Raw genomic sequence first — 9,881 nt, forward strand, 5'->3', positions numbered from 1 at the left:
CAACTTCGGGCATGATCGGTGCGTCGTCGGCAATGAGTTTGAAATAATATTTTATAAAATCGAAATCTTCGTCAATATTGCGAAAAAAAAACAAAAAGGACGTTTTTCTATAAACTTTTTGTATAAAAAACGCTTTAAATATAAAAAAAAATTTCGTTCAACAACCCAATTATGTTTCCCGATTTTACAGATATTATATAATCGTTTCTTATATTTATACTTATTTAATATAACATAGCGTCATTGGTGCGAAATTGTACTTCTGTACTTGGTTTTTCCTGATGGTTATTTTTTGGTTTACTCTTTATTTTATTTTTTATTATCCAAACAATTACACCGATCACGCTAGCTAGTAATATAATTAATACGCCTGATCCTACTGGATAAATGAAACGTTTATTCGTGAATATATTTTGGTTATTATCTAGATATTTATTTATTTCCTCAATACTTATACTTAATTTTGCTAGTTCTTCGGGATCTTTTATTATTTTTTTCAATGGAGTACGCTTTGGGAGGTCTAAAGTATTTTCTTTTTCAAGGTTTAAGTTGAGATTGAACTCGGGTAAATGAGTTTGAATATACCGCGTCTCTAGTTGAGAGTTCGTCTTCAAAATAATATCTGGTGTCTTAATTTGAAATTTCCTTTTAATTTAATTTTGCTTGTTGTGCTTATTTCTATTTTTCCTTCTAATCCATCGTCACGTAATAGTACATTCTTGATTTTTTATGGCTGAGTACAGCCACGTTCTATCCTCCGTAGGCGTAATCCATAACGTGGTACTTGCCAGGACACGTCCGTATTCGCAATTCCGTAGTTGCCCTGACATGTTTATGAAAATTTGCACTTCGCATGGTACATCCGATTGTATCTGATATATAGGAAAATCTTTCTCGCACGTATACGTGGTTCTATCATGGATACATTCATTTAACTCGTTTTCGCGAAGCAACGTATAATGATTATTTTCCCTGTCCAGTGCTATTATTGGATGAATTAATTTAATAAATTTTATTGGATGAATTAATTTAATAAATTTGAATATATTTGCTTGGTCGTAAATAGGCAATGGCATTGACCTTATTATTTTATATGTAGGGGGTACGCGATTATTGGAAATTTTTAAGTCGTGAATATGTAATTATCGACAACAAAAGTACTTATTGACACATACTTCTGCATAGAATGCCAATTTTCTAATTTTATTTGGAAAGGAAAATGTAACCCTTTTGTGAGCTGTGAAGCAGCTTCTCTCACATCTTTTATAATATGCTCTAGTAAGTAACTCGTACGTAAGATACCGTTTTTCGCGATTACCAAATATTCTTCTGTCCTATCTACGTCCGTCATGAGGTTTGTCAAAATAGCTAAGATAATTTGAAAGTATTCGTCTAGGTTTTCTTTCTGAGTCTATCTAACCAACTATAGCTCCATTTTGGTAGTGACATTGGAAAGTAGGTCCTCATTGTAGGCTATTGCTTTTTCTAGATGATCAATATGACCAATAGTTGCATTCATGATTTTTAGTTGGTGCTTCGCGACGTGCTGTATCGTCTGTTGATTTCCTTGTACTAATTGTAGCTGCTCGTATATTCTTTTCGCGTCGTCAGCATCCATGGTACCGAACAGTGTTTTACTGACAGTGCCGGTAGTGTCTATTAATCCCCGTTTATTCTGGGTTGCTTTATATAATATTTTAAGATGATTTAATGACGTAGATAACTTTTCATTATTTTTTTTCAAAAATTTTCAGCATGCTTCTGCATAGCTGCAGTGCGTTACCAACTATGGCTACTTCGCACAGTTGTTCAGCATGTTTTAAGTACTCTTGGAGCTGTTCATATCGGGTTCCAAGAGCAGTTATATCTATTTTAATTACTAATTTCCACGCTGATTCGATTATGTTCATTCCGCCAATTTCTTCGAAGTATATACCTGGCTGGTGTTGGAACTGTGTCCAGTCATACGGACTTTCTGTGGGATCCGCTGACACCTCAGGTGTTGCGGTCATTATTCTCTATATGATAAGGATCCTATAATGCAAGGACTCACGTTACTTTTCCACGAATCCTAATCTGTCTCCTGACCTGCCCTATTGATTTCTTTTTCTGTTCCGACTGCTTAATTCATTACTGTCTTTCGTTTTGGTAACACGCAATATAAGTTTAAAAATGAGGTGTATCATCTGCGGTGAGTTCTTTGTGCCGTCTACCTGCGATGCGTGCTGGCATCGCTACTATCAGCGTGCCGCTCAACGCACCTGTGAAGCCAAGGCCCAGCGACCAGCCTTAGTGCGTAACCCCGCAGCCCCGTTGCGGCTGTGGGTACATCTGAATACGCGTACTGATCAACGGGTAGTGGAAGTGCTCCCCCAGATGGCGCCATAATGTAAGTACCCTTTTTGTTTTGTTTTGTTGCTCTAATCCCTTAATGCTTAACCTATTTACTAACATTAATTAATTAAGCTTACGCGCTTCTTTTTGCTTTACTAGTTTTCTATGAAGAGCTTCATACGTTCACGTGTACGCGTATAGTTCTGCATCCCATTTTTATTGAGTAATTCACCTCGTTGTGTTTCTCTAATACGGTATACGGCCCTATCCATTTTGATTCTAATTTCTTTGATCGACCTCTTCTCACTGTTTCGTCATACAGTAGCATTTGGTCGCTCACTCTAAAAGTTTCCTCCCGGCTCGTTTGGTCATGCTACTTGGTCTGTTGCGCGAAGTCTTTCTCTTAACTCTTGTGCGTAATCATCATAGGAGTACGTAGGTTTTGACGGTCGTAAACTTGTCGATAGAGTCGCTTGATGACCGTATATTAATTCAAAAGGGGTATAGTCTGTAGCCGTATGCGGAGTTGTATTATACGTAAACATAGCATAGGGAGGCATTCGTCCCAATCTATTTGCTCTGTTAATATAATGCCTTAAATATTCCGCGAGGGTACGATGCGACCGTTCCAGCGCTCCATTACTTTCTGGATGGTACGCCATTGTCTGAATCTTCTCAATTTTTAAAAGTCTACAGACCGTTTTGAATAACTCGCTCGTGAAATTAGTCCCTTGATCCGTTAGAATTTTCTCAGGAATTCCATGTTCCATTACAATTTTTGTTACGAAGGCTTTAGCGACTGTAGCTGCCTCTTGATTCTCTATAGGTATTGCTTTGCTAAATTTTGTTAACATATCCTGGAAAGTCAGAATATATTTATTCCCGTTTGTCGTTACTGTCAATGGCCCTACTATGTCTAAGGCGCATTTTTCGAATGGTTTTTTCGGCGTGTCTGTAATTACTAGGGGCATTTTTGTTCTACGACTCAACTTATTTTTTTGGCATAATTTGCATTTACTAATATAACTTTAGACATCTTTCGTGATGCCGCACCAATTATGTAGCAATCTTATTCTTTTTGATGTTCGCGTTACTCCTTGATCCCCTCCTGTCGGTGCATCATAATATTCGTACAGTATTTGCCGTTTCTCTTCCTCCGTGTATTCACGCCTCATGTCCTTTTCTTCCTCGTCGCTGTCTTCTTTCTCCTTGTCTTCCTGATGCAATTCGTTCATTCGAGCGTTCTCCGGTATCGGATGTCTACTCAGCGCGTCCGCATTCGTATTTTCTTTGCCGGCTTTATGTACTATCTTGTAGTCATACTCTTCCAGCTTTAATCTCCATCTCATTAATTGAGAGCCTGGATCTGTGACATTAAAGAGCCAAACTAATGGTCTATGATCCGTCACTATTGTAAAGGTAGTTCCGTATAGATATGAACGAAAATATTTTACGGCCCGTACTATTGCTAATAACTCCTTCTCGGCAGTATTATAATTCTGCTCCGCTTTATTTAATATCCGACTGGCGAAGGCAATAGGTTTATCTTGACCTACGATTGCATAGTCGGATGCGTCTGTTGTTACCAGGAATTCTCTGGTGAAGTCCGGGTAATTTAATACTGGAGCTGTAGTTAATTTTATTTTTAACATTTCAAATGCATTCTGCTATTTTTCCGTCCAGTCGAATTTAACTCCTTTCTTCGTCAGGACAGTTAATGGTTTCGCTATTCTCGAAAAATCTTCGATAAACTTCCGATAGTATCCGGCTAAACCTACAAATGCCTGAATGTCCTTAATTTTTTTCGGTACCGGAAATTCTCTTACTGCGTGTATCCGGATCTGGGCGTATCCCATTCTCGGTGATAATATGCCCGAGGTACATCACCTCTTTGCGTAAGAACTCGCACTTGTTCAGCTGTAATTTCAAATTATATTTTCGCAATCTTTGCAATATCTCCTTTAGCCGTTTGTTGTGCTCTTCCAAATTCGATCCATATACAACTACATCATCTAGATATACAAGGCACTTAAGACCTTGTAACCCAGTTAATATCGCGTTCATCAACCTCTGGAATGTTGCCGGTGCATTTTTTAGTCCAAACGGCATTCTAGTAAATTCGAAATGTGGAATGGTCCGTGTGGAATGGAGAAAGCAGTTTTGTTTGCTCCTCCTGCATGGGAATCTGATGACATCCCGATGCTAGATCCAGAGTAGAGAAGTATTTTGTACTCCCCACCTGATCTAAAATATCCGTTATATTCGGTATCGGAAAGGAATCGCTTATGGTTAAATCATTAAGTTTTCTAAAATCAACTACGATTCGCAACTTTTGTTTTCCTGACGCATCTGTTTTTTTAGGAACGACCAATAGTGGTGCGTTCCACTGGCTTGCGCTAGGGCGGATAATTCCTTCTTCCAGTATATGCTTAATTTGCTCATTCACTTACTTCTTATGCTTCTCCGGCAATCTATAGGGTCGTACATTAACTGGCGCGCTGTCTGTGCGCGTGTTTATTTCATACGCCACGGCTGTTGTATGAGTACGTCTCCTTCTAAATGGAAGATGTCACAGAAATCCGTGCATATTTCTCTCTCTCTCTCTCTCTCTCTCTCTCTCTCTTCGAGAGTCTTTTTCTCTTCTACATTCAGATGATCCATTCTTATCTGTGCCCGTAGCCTCTCGGGCCGCATTAGTATTGGTACGGTACTGCTATTGTCCACTTTGCATAGTGTGAGTACTATGTCGCGCTTCCTCACCGGCCACGCGTCTACAGTTACAAGCGGTGTGATAATTTCTATGTTCTCCGCTTTAGTATTCAGCACACTGATTATGCATTTATTATTTTCTGGCGCAACTAGACAATTTCCAATAAACACGCCTGGTCTTACCTCTTCGGCTTTTACAATGCCGAGCTTATTTTTTTCGGTCGTAACTTGCACGATAGTCTCGCTGCGCGGTGACAGCGAAATTTTTTTAATTGGATGTAACTTTAATTTTACGTCTCCGATACGTACTTGTTGCTTTACCAGATCGCATTTAGCTCCATGCTTTTCTAGGAAATCTATTCCAAGTATTCCCTCGTATTCCATGGGAAAGTCATCCTTTACTATATATATCGTATGGCGGATTCTCTCCTCCCCTAGTGTGATAGTTGCTCGAATTTTTCCTAATGTGTATATTTTGTGCTTCGTCACTCCCGTGAGGACCATTCGTTCTTCTCTTATCATGGTTGCCTTTCAAATTTTTTACTTTTACCAATGTAAGAGTGGCGCCTGTATCTAAAAGGAAAGTCATCTTCCCTCTTTTCATTTCTTTAATTGGCAACGTAACAAGTTTTAGTCCGGTGCACGCGGGTGTCCCCCCGGTCACCTGTATTATTTGATGCCTGCGCGCTGCTCGCGTCTTCCTTGTCTTTCTCTGTTCCTTTTCGTCTCCACTACTGGTGAATGACGATTCATCGCTATCTTTGCGTGCCTGATTTCTTTTTTCTTTTACGGCAGTATTTATCGGTTTTTTCGAGCTTACTTCCGTTTTCGATCTACGCGTTTGCTCCCTAGGGGGTGATCCCGATTGACCACGTCTCGATTGGAGACCACCAATCACAGCGACCGGTACTTAGGAGCTTTGTAGTCTCAAGCGCTGTGAATGGCTCGTGTCTAATTGAGCCGTGTCCAACTGGGTGCCACCCCTCCCTATTATCAGTTCGTCCGTTTAGCGACCAGCATTCGCTTCGGTTATGCCCGGCCTTCTTGCAATACGTGCAATATTTCTTTATCGCATTTACTCCTGCGGGCTCTTTCGATTTTGGCAATGAAAATTTCTGCGCGTATCTGCTCGGGTGGCACCCAGTTGGACACGGCTCAATTGGACACGAGCCACTCACAGCGCTTGAGACTACAAAGCTCCTAGGCACTGGTCGCTGTGATTGGTGGTGTCCAATCGAGCCGTGATCAATCGGGATCACCCCGGACGTCGCTACGATTGCGGACCTGGAGGTGTTCACGGCTTCGATCGCGACGTTCTTCGGGGAAGATGCATCGACCACTGATGCTGCAGCCTGAGCTCGCCACCGCTCGGCGCGGTCACGGGAGGCGGATGTGCATCGGGGGGCGAGAGGAAGTGAACCTCCGGAGAGAGGGCACCGGTGGGCCGGGGTCGGCGTCGGCCGGCCCCGGAGCGTCGGGAGAAGTACGCGTGGACTGGGTGCGCGAGGCCAAGCGCCTTCAAGCGCTGTACAGGGCGAATCGCCGTAAAGCGGTGCGAGAAGTACTCCAGGGACTGGCTGATCGGTGCGAAGTGCCGAAACGCCGGGTCCAGGAGTACTTTGAGCACCTGTATAGCAGCGGGGATGCTCTGGCCGACGTTGGCGTGGAAGCCGAGCGCCCCGACCCCCCGAGTTCGCAGGAGGTGTCCGCAGTCCTGGATCCACTCGCGGAGCGAGAGGTGGACCGTCGGCTCCGGCGTATGAATAACTCTGCGCCGGGTCCCGACGGTGTATCCTACCGTGACCTCCGTGGGGCGCGGCTCCTCACAGCTATTTATAACATCTGGGGTGATCCCGATTGATCACGGCTCGATTAGACACCACCAATCACAGCGACCGGTGCTTAGGAGCTTTGTAGTCTCAAGCGCTGTGAGTGGCTTGTGTCCAACTGAGTGCCACCCATAATATCTGCTTGCGGCTCGAGGCAGTCCCCGCGTTCTGGAAGACTTCCAACACTGTGTTGGAACTCACAAAAAAGGAGATCGGAACGTGTTGGAGAACTGGCGCCCTCTTGCTTTGGGGGACACCGTCTCCAAACTCTTCGCCGCGCTCTTGGCCGACCGATTGACCGACTGGGCGGTCACTCACGGGAAGCTCTGCTCCGTGCAGAAGGGCTTCTTGCGGGACGAGGAGAGCTACGAGCACAACTTCGTCCTGCAGGAAATCCTGACGCACGCTAAGCGAACTAAGCGCCAAGCGGTGATCGCGTGGCTGGACCTATCCAACGCGTTTGGATCGATTCCGCACGCGACCATCCGCAATGCGCTTATAAGATCCGCGGTGCCACGGGGTCTCATAGCGATATGGGATGGTTGCACGACGAGGGTGCGAACCGCCGAGGGTCACACAGCACCCATCCCCATCCGGTCGGGCATCCGTCAGAGTTGTCCGCTAAGCCCTATTATTTTTAATTTAGCCATCGATTCGGTCGTCCGTGTGGCAGCCGGATCAGACGATGGCTATAATTTACACGAGTGCTCGTGGTCCGCGCTGGCTTATGCGGACGACATTGCACTGCTGGCCCAGACGCCCGAGGAGATGGAGAGGTTGCTAGCCTCTGTGGAGGCGGAGACAGCGTTGGTGGGGTTGCGGTCCAACCCTGCAAAGTGTGCCACCCTGCACATCGGTGCGAGGAATAGCGGCAGGGTCCTACCGAGGTCATTCCAAATCCAGGGGGAAACGAAACCCCCTGGCTCAGGGTGATTCGTACACCCACCTTGGCATTCCAACCGGATTCTCCGTCGACCAGACGCCTTACGCCGCTGTCGGGGACATCATCTCGGACCTGCACGCGGTCGACCGCTCACTACTCGCCCCGTGGCAGAAGATAGAAGTCCTGGGGACCTTCATCCTACCCAGACTGGACTTTCTGCTACGGGGGGCCAGAGTGTTTAAGGGTCCCCTCAAAGCCGTCGACCTTAACATCCGTCGAATTGTCAAATCCTGGCTCAACCTCCCTCAGCGAGCCAGTGCGGAGGGAGTCTACATGCCCCCCCGTTTGGGAGGGTGTAAACTCCTGCCGCTCTCGGATCTCGCCGACGTCCTCACGGCAGTCCATGCGTACCGTATGTTAACGATTCGTGATAGCGCCGTGAGGGAGTTGGCGTGGGAATCGCTGAGGGGAGTGGTCGGGCGCAGAATCGGCCACGCTCCTAGTTGCGAGGATATCGCCTTCTTCCTATCCGGTTCGCTGGATGGAAGAATAAGGGGCGGAGAGGAGGCTTCGCTCTGGTCGAGTGCGCGGAATGCCGCGCTCAGACAGTCCGGGAGGTTGTCCTTGCGGTGGCAGTGGGCTGAGGCGACGGAAAAAAATGGAATTGCAGTGCCAAGGTCCCAGAGGGGCAGCGATTAAGATTCTGCCTGGAGCGCGCGGCCAGATAGTGAATCGGCTGCGCTCAGCTGTAGCAGAGCACTACTCAAATAGGCTTCTCAGTAAGCCTGACCAAGGTAAGTTCTTTGAGGTGTCGTCGCGGAATCGGATGAGCAATCACTTTATCCGCGGTGGCAGTTTCACGCGCTTCGCCGACTGGCGCTTTATTCATAAGGCCCGTCTTGACGTACTCCCTCTCAACGGCGCACGACGCTGGGAGACTAACGATAAGCGCTGTCGGCGATGCGGTAAAGCATCGGAGATCTTATCACGTGTGCTCTGTCACTGCGGTATCCATTCCGCCGCAATACAGCTGAGGCACAACGCTGTCCTGCACCACCTCTGGAAGGCCACTTGCCTTCCAGGGGTAGTGCGAATTAACCAACGGGTGGAGGTGTCAGCGGCGATTTGGCGGCGCTACGACCTGACCTTGTGGTCAGGCACGAGCCCTCCAAAAGTGTCGTCATATGCGACGTCACGGTACTCTTTGAGAATAGGTGGATAGCATTTGAAGAGACCAGGGCGAGGAAACTAGAGAAATACAACGCCCTGGCCGAAGAGTTACAACGACAAGGGTATCGTGTCGTCGTGACGGCCTTCGTCGTCGGCGCTCTCGGTTCGTGGAATTCGAGAAATGAGGCGGTGTTCAGACTGCTGAGGGTCACGGCCCAATACGCCTCAATGATGCGTCGTCTCATCGTCTCGGATACCATTCGCTGGTCACGAGACATATATGTGGAACACGTGTCCGGCACCCGCCAGGATCTTGCTCCTTCCCATCCCTCTGGGGATCATCTCTCGACGCCGCCAAGAGCAGTTTGTCGACGCTGGCTCGCCGAGGAGAGAACAGCGCAGGATGCGGCGCGTCGCGTTCCGAACGTTGCGAGTGTCGCGTAAATTATTTTGTGTTTGTCTTGGCCTCCCCTTTTCAATCCAGCAGAGAGAGCGGTCTAATGTCCAACTATTTATTAAATGTACTTATGGCAATGGCGCTACTCGCCTTCTTTATTGTATATACAGGGTGTCCGAAAAGTGTGGAAACGGTCCAATATCTCGAGAAATACACATCGGATCAGAAATCTGAAAATGTACGTATTCAATGTTTTCAAAAAAGCTATCTTTTGATATCTAACATGACCTCCCACCCCCACCTGCTGTGGGTGAAAGAGAGGGTAAGTTTAAAATTTTAAATGGGAACCCCCATTTTTTATTGCAGATTTCGCTTCTTCGAAAAAAGTTACATAAATTTTACCTATTACAAACATTTTTTTGATGACAGATGGCGCTGTAATGAGCGAAATTAAAAAATGAGTCTAAAACGTTTAAAATATCTCAAGAAATACTCAAAGGATCAAAAAAATAAAAATGTACGTATTCAATGTTGTCAAGAAAGCTATCCATTGACACAA

This window comes from Trachymyrmex cornetzi, unplaced genomic scaffold (assembly GCF_001594075.2).
Source record: "Trachymyrmex cornetzi isolate Tcor2-1 unplaced genomic scaffold, Tcor1.1 scaffold685, whole genome shotgun sequence".
Taxonomy (NCBI): Eukaryota; Metazoa; Arthropoda; class Insecta; order Hymenoptera; family Formicidae; genus Trachymyrmex; species Trachymyrmex cornetzi.